Below are 7,471 nucleotides of genomic sequence, written 5' to 3'. Positions count from 1 at the left end.
CGCCCACCTCCGCCCTTGCCTCAGCTAATCCGCTGCTGAAACCCTCATCCATGCCTTTGTCACCTCTAGACTTGACTATTCCAACGCTCTCCTGGCCGGCCTCCCGTCTTCCACCCTCCATAAACTTGAGCTCCTCCAAAGCTCTGCTGCCCATATCCTAACTCACACCAAGTCCCATTCACCCCTATGCTCGCTGTCGGTCTGGCAATGCTCCAATTAAAAAAAATTCTCCTCCTTGTTTTCAAATCCCTTCATGGCCTCACTCCTCCCTATCTCTGTAACCTCCTCCAGCTTTACAACCCACCGAGATATCTGCGCTCCTCCAATTCTGGCCTCTTACGCATCCCCAATTTTAATCACTCCATTATTGGTGATTCCTTCAGCTGTCTGGACTCTCGGCTCTGGACTTCCCTCCCTAAGCCTCTCTGTGTCTCGACCTCTCTCTCCTCCTTTATGTCGCTCCATAAAATCTACCTCTTTGACCAAGTTTTTGGTCAGCTGTCCTAATATCTCCTTATTTAGCTCGGCGCCAAATTTTGTTTGATAAACACCTTGGGATGTTTTACTACGTTAAAGGTGCTATATAAATGCAAGTTGTTGTTGTTCAAGCCCCACTCCAGAGACTTGAGCACAAAGTCTAGGCTGATACTCTAGTGCAATACTGAGGGAGTTCTGCACTATCTGAGGTGCCGTCTTTCAGATACGATGTTAAACCGAGGCCCCATCTGCCCTCTCAGGTGGACATAAAAGATCCCATGACAATATTGCAAAGAGCAGAGGTATTCTCCTCCATGTCCTGGCCAATATTTATCTCTCAACTAATATTTCAAAAAAAACAGATTATCTGGTCATTATCACATTGCTGTGACATCCTGTTAAATAGACCTGAGGGTGGGGACTTGCAATTGTCTGCTTTACGGAATTGGTGAAGTCTGAATTGAGCTGGCTATTTGATTTGACAGCCATACCTGTGCTAATCTACTTTACAGTCCCAAATGAGGGGGTGGGGAACTGTTCAAAAGCAAAATACTGCGGACGCTGGAAATCTGAAATAAAAACAGAAAATGCTGGAAATACTCAACAAGTCAGGTCAGCAGATGTGGAGAGAGAAACAGAGTTAACGTTTCAGGTCAATGGCCTTTTGTCAGAACTGGAAAAATTGAGAGATGTAACAGATTTTAATAAGTGCAGGGGCAGGGAGAGGGGAGCAACTCTTTACAATCTACATTAACGATTTGGAGGAGGGGACCGAGTGTAACATATCAAAGTTTGCAGATGATACAAAGATGGGACGGAAAGTAGTGAGTGAGGAGGACATAAAAAACCTGCAAAGGGACATAGACAGGCTAAGTAAGTGGGCAGAGATTTGGCAGATGGAATACAATACTGGAAAGTGTGAGGTTATGCACTTTGGCAGGAAAAATCATAGAGCAAGTTATTATCTTAATGGCAAGAAACTGGAAAGTACTGTAGTACAAAGGGATCTGGGGGTCCTGGTGCACGAAACTCAAAAAGTTAGTATGCAGGTGCAGCAAGTGATCAAGAAGGCCAATGGAATGTTGGCTTTTATTGCTAGGGGGTTGGAATATAAAAACAGGGAGGTATTGCTGCAGTTGTACAAGGTATTGGTGAGGCCGCACCTGGAATACTGCATACAGTTTTGGTGTCCATACTTAAGAAAAGACATACTTGCTCTCGAGTCAGTACAAAGAAGGTTCACTCGGTTAATCCCGGGGATGAGGGGGTGGTCATATGAGGAGAGGCTGAGTAGATTGGGACTCTACTCATTGGAGTTCAGAAGAATGAGAGGCGATCTTATTGAAACATATAAGATTGTGAAGGGGCTTGATCGGGTGGATGCGGTGAGGATGTTCCCAATGATGGGTGAAACTAGAACTAGGGGGCATAATCTTAAAATAAGGGGCTGCTCATTCAAAACTGAGATGAGGAGAAACTTCTTCACTCAGAGGGTGGTAGGTTTGTGGAATTTGCTGCCCCAGAAAGCTGTGGAAGCTACATCATTAAATAAATTTAAAACAGAAATAGATAGTTTCCTAGAAGTAAAGGGAATAAAGGGTTACGGGGAGAGGGCAGGAAATTGGACATGAGTCTGGGTTCGGAATGGTCATGGCCCTGTGGGTAGTGGAGCGGGTCCAGGGGCCGTGTAGCCTTGTTCTGCTCCTACTGTGTTCTAATTCTGTTAGATTTCAGGAGATGGTTTTATTCCTGTTCCTGGCTGGGGTGGAGATCGCCTTTACAGAAGGTAAGTACTGTAGAAAATATAGGGACAGAGTGATCTCCTGGAAGAATTTCGATCGCCTAGATGGGTCGGAGAGGAATTTCCCAGATTTTTTTCTCCCAAATTGGCCATTGGGTCTTTATCTGGTTTTTCGCCTCTCCCGGGAGATCACATGGGTTCGGGTGGATGCAGAGTGATAGAAGATTTGAGGTTAGGATCAGATCAGCCATGATCTTATTGAATGGTGGAGCAGGCTCGAGGGGCCGATTGGCCTACTCCTGCTCCTGTTTCTTATGTTCTTATGAAAGAACAAAAGGGAAGGTCTGTGATAGGGTAGAAGGCAGGAGAGATTAAATGACAACAGGGATAATAGTACAAAGCAAAAGGAGATGGTAATGGGACAAGTAAAGAAACAAAAGATTGGAGTCTGGAAGAGGTGTAAATGGGAATAGCAGACACTTCAACAGCTGCCACGTGAAAAAATAGGGGCTGAAGTTATGGTCTGAAATTGCTGAACTCGATTTTGAGTCCAGAAGGCTGTAAAGTGCCTAATCAAAAGATGAGGTGCTAATTCTCGAGCTTACGTTGAGCTTCTTTGGAGCAGTGTAAGAGGCCAGGATGAAGAGGTCAGAGTGGGAGTGGAGTGGAGAATTAAAGGGACAGGCAACTGGAAGCTCAGGGTCACACTTACAGACTGAACGGAGGTGTTCCGCAAAGCGGTCACCCAATCTGCGTTTGGTCTCGCCAATGTAGAGGAGACCGCATCGTGAGCAGCGAATACAGTATACTAAATTGCAAGAAGTACAAGTAAATCACTGTTTCATCTGGAAGGTGTGTTTGGGGCCCTGGACAGTGGGAAGGGGGGAGGTAAAAGGGCAGGTATTGCATCTCCTGCGCTTGATGGGAAGGTGCCATGAGAAGGGGAAGGGGTATTGGGGGTGATAGAGGACTGGACCAGGGAGCGGTCCCTTCGGAATGCTGAAAGGGGAGGTGAGGGGAAGATGTGTTTGGTGATGGGATCATGCCAGAGGTGGCAGAAATGGCAGAGGATGATCCGTTAAATGTGGAGGCTGGTGGGGTGAAAGGTGAGGACAAGTGGAACCCTATTGTGGTTCTGGGAGGGAGGGGAAGGGGTGAGAGCAGAAGTGTGGGAAATGGAATGGACACGGTCGAGGGCCATGACAACCAGAGGGGAATCCTCGGTTGAGGAAAAAGGAAGACATGTCAGAAGCACTAGTATGGAAGTTGGCATCGTTGGAGCAGATGCGGCGGAGACGGAAAAACTGGGAGAATGGAATAGAGTCCTTACAGGAAGCTGGGTGGGAGGAAGTGTAGTCCAGGTAGCTGTGGGAGTCAGTGGGCTTGTAGTGAATGTTTGTCAATAGCCTATCCCCAGGAATGGAGACAGAGAAGTCAAGGAAGGGAAGGGAAGAGTCGCAGATGGACCATGTGAAGGTGAGGGAAGGGTGGAATTTGGAAGCAAAGTGAATGAAATTTTTTAGTTCAGAACTGGTTGTCTGGCTTTTGAAAAGAAAACCTAAATGTTAAAATAATGGGTGGAATTACATTTGATAACCTGAGCATGTAAGCAATTCCAAATCAGGTTGGAGATTAAGGTTTCAAGCCAGAAATCCTAAAGGCATAATTAAGGGCTTTAGTGAGTCTGGAGTTGTCATTTTTTTTAACAATGTTTTTTTATATTCGTTTATGGGATGTGGGCGTCACTGGCAAGGCCAGCATTTATTGCCCATCCCTAATTGCCCTTGAGAAGGTGGTAGTGAGACGCCTTCTTGAACCGCTGCAGTCCGTGTGGTGAAGGTACTCCCACAGTGCTGTTAGGTAGGGAGTTCCAAGATTTTGACCCAGCGACGATGATGGAACAGCGATATACTTTTAAGTCAGAATGGTGTGTGACTTGGAGGGGAACTTGGAGGTGGTGGTGTTCCCATGCGCCTGCTGCCCTTGTCCTTCTAGGTGGAAGAGGTCGCGGGTTTGGGAGGTGTTGCCGAAGAAGCCTTGGCGAGTTGCTGCAGTGCATCTTGTAGATGGTGCAATTGTTTGGGTAGGGTAATTTTTCTTGCAATGACCTGCTCTATCACTTGATCAGAGCTTTATCTGAAGGGTTGGCGAATGTTTTTGCAGCCATGCAAGCTATTGTAATATATTCAATAAAAATAGTAACACACTTGATTGGATGCAATGTTATCTGTCTCTCTATCTGATGATGTCTGTTTCTGATTAAATTTCTTTTCCTCCCCCTCCGTCTTTGATAATGAATAGGCCAAATGACATGGTGCAGGGCCATCTGACCACTTCGAAGTAAGACTTCCACCTGCCTGGATGGCCTTCTGATGACCCTCATTTGGTATTCTGGGTTCATTTGGGTGAGATTCCTTCCTGTATTGAGATTGCCTCGGTTCTTGCAGCAATGGAGCTTGTCCAGCTACCCTGGGGCAATTGAAGACAAAATGGTTTTGGGTTTTAAATCTGTGAGGAGGGATTGGAATGGATTTTTGCTCCATGACTCCCATGGGGACTGCACCAAGTACCGCTCCCCCCGCCCCGCCCCATGCTCTCTGACCTACATTGGGTCCCGGTCCCCCAATACCTCGAATTAAAAATTCTCATCCTTGTGTTCAAACCCCTCCATCGTCTCGTGCCTCCTTATCTCTGTAACCTCCTCTAGCCCTACAACCCTGCGAGAAATTAGCGTTCCTCCGAGTCTGGCTTTATGTGTATTCCCCACTCCCTTTGCCTTATCATTGGAGGATGTGCTTTCAGCTATCAAGGCCCTAAACTCTGGAATTCTTTCCCTAAACTTCTCCACCTCCTGTCTCCTCATTTTACGACCCTCCTTTAAAACTCCTCTTTGACCAAGCTTCCAGGTCACCCCTCCTACTATCTCCTTCTTTGGCTTGGAGTCGACTTTTGGTCTGATTACACTTCTACGAAGCGCCTTAGGACATTTCTCTACATTAAACTTAGTATTTCATTGGCTGTAAAGCACTTTGGGATGTCCTGGGGTCGTGAAAGGCGCTATAGAAATGCAAGTCTTTCTTTCTTTAAAGGTGCTATAGATATGCAAATTGTTGTTGTTGAGAAAGTTAAAACCCGAGAGATCAGGTTTCCCTCAGGCCCTGCCAAATTTAACGACAGGACCTCATTAACATTTTGTTCCTAAGTTTCCCAGCTTCAGCCAACCAGCTTGAAAGGCTGTCTGGCTGTCGAAGGGTAGGCCTCCCACACCAGGCTGCAGTCGAGGAGCACAGAGGAGGGAGGGGGGGATCGGAGACCAGGTGGAGTGTCAGAGATCAGAGGTCTGAGGGATCGAAGGCTGGAGTGGGGTGGGGTGGGGGGAGTTTCAGAGATCGGAGGCCTGAGGGATCGGAAGCTGGGTGATGTGCCTCAATAAATCCGAGACTCAATGTTAGCGGAACAAAACAAGGCTTTTATTAACTTAGAAGGTAACACACAGTGGAGAGGTATCTTCCATCCAGAGGTCTGCTGTACTGGATGTGAGGCAGGCTGGGCCTGCTTACATAGGGGCCAGGTATGGGCGGAGCCCTACACACAATACAATACAATGGTGAGGAAACGGAACTGAGGTAAGGGAAATGAAACTGAAACCAAACCACAGTCACAGGCAGAGAATACCGATGAGTGATGAATGGCATATTTCATCACACTGGGGTGGGGGGAGTTTCGGAGATCGGAGGCCTGAGGGATCAGAGGCCGGGGTGGGGTGGGGGGGCCTGAGATCGCAGGTCTCGGCCAGAGCCTCTCCAGCAATGGCTTCTCTCCCTGACCCCTGGACCATTACCTCTGGAGTCCCTTCCCATGATCTACCCTTCTCCTCATTTGCTTTCTACTCCTTGGCGAAATATCTGAAGAAGTGAGTCAGCTCCCACAGGCCTTGCCCCTCCTTATCTCTGTAATATTCTCCAGCCCTATAATCCCTTGCCTCTTGTGCATCCTCCCCTCCCTTCACCCCACCATTGGCGGCCGTACCTTCAGCCATCTAAGCTCCACACTCAGGAATTCTCTCATAAAATCCCTCTGCCTCTCCACCTTCCTCTCCTTTGAAGACCCTTTTTAAAACCCATCTCTTTGACTAAAGTTTTGGTCACCTGTCCTATATCTCTTTCTTTTGCTCAGTCCATTTTTGCCTGATTATGCTTCTGTGAAGTGCCTTGGGACGTTTGTTTATATTCAAGGTTCCTATATAAATTCAAATTTCTGTAGATTGCGAGGCTTTGAGGGGTAAGTAGGTGGATCACTTATCACCGCGTACTAGGCCTGTGCCCTGCTCTTGTAGCCACAGTGTTGATATGGTTGGTCTGGTTGAACTTCTGGTCAATGTTGGGGGACTTGGTGCAGTTGAAGGTCAGAGGGAGATGGCTGGACTTTCTTTTATTTTGAGATGGTCATTACCTGCTGCTTATGTGGCATGAAATACAGAGTAAAGCTCCCCCTGCTTTCCCATCAAACACTCCCAGGGCAGGTACAGCATGGATTAGATACAGAGTAAAGCTCCCCCTGCTTTCCCATCAAACACTCCCAGGGCAGGTACAGCATGGATTAGATATAGAGTAAAGCTCCCTTTACTCTCCCAACAATGTGCTTCACCCAACCTCAGAAGAATCCCCCTCGCATTGTACTAGTCTGTCTTCTTTTTCCATATCACACACCAGCCATCCTGTTACTTTGACAGCAACTCCCTCCCAGGCAACCTTCATCACAGTGACAATCAATTAGGAGCAATTTTAATTCAACGGGCCCACGCCCACTGGGAGCTGGCTAAGGCTGCTGAACTCATTTCACATCGGACTTTTACAGCCATTGTTCTTTGCAGCAATGTTCTATAGAGGTTTGTAGCCATTCAGCCCATCGCGTCTGTGCTGGCTCTTTGCTAGAGTAATCCTAAATTCATCCCATTAGAGCCATGTATCTTCCCCTGCTTCAAATATTTATCTAGTCTTCCCTTAAAAGAGGACTGTGTTTTAAGGGGAATAAATTCAAAACGAATCTGCAGATCCATTGGCCGGGATTTTAACCCCCTCTCGCCCAGTGACAATGGTGAGTGGCGGGGTTAAAATCAGAACATTCTAGCTCCCGGCTCCAACCCGCTGTGTTTTCGGCTGCTGTAATTTTTATGATGATGAATTATGCTACGGACGAGGCTCCTGCTAAAGGCAGGCAGGCACAAGTCTCAGCCCAATGACGTCTTCGGCG

Source organism: Somniosus microcephalus, chromosome 7 (assembly GCF_052327205.1).
Source record: "Somniosus microcephalus isolate GS21.2 chromosome 7, FLI_Smic_1.0, whole genome shotgun sequence".
Lineage (NCBI taxonomy): Eukaryota > Metazoa > Chordata > Chondrichthyes > Squaliformes > Somniosidae > Somniosus > Somniosus microcephalus.
This window is presented reverse-complemented; position numbering follows the sequence as displayed.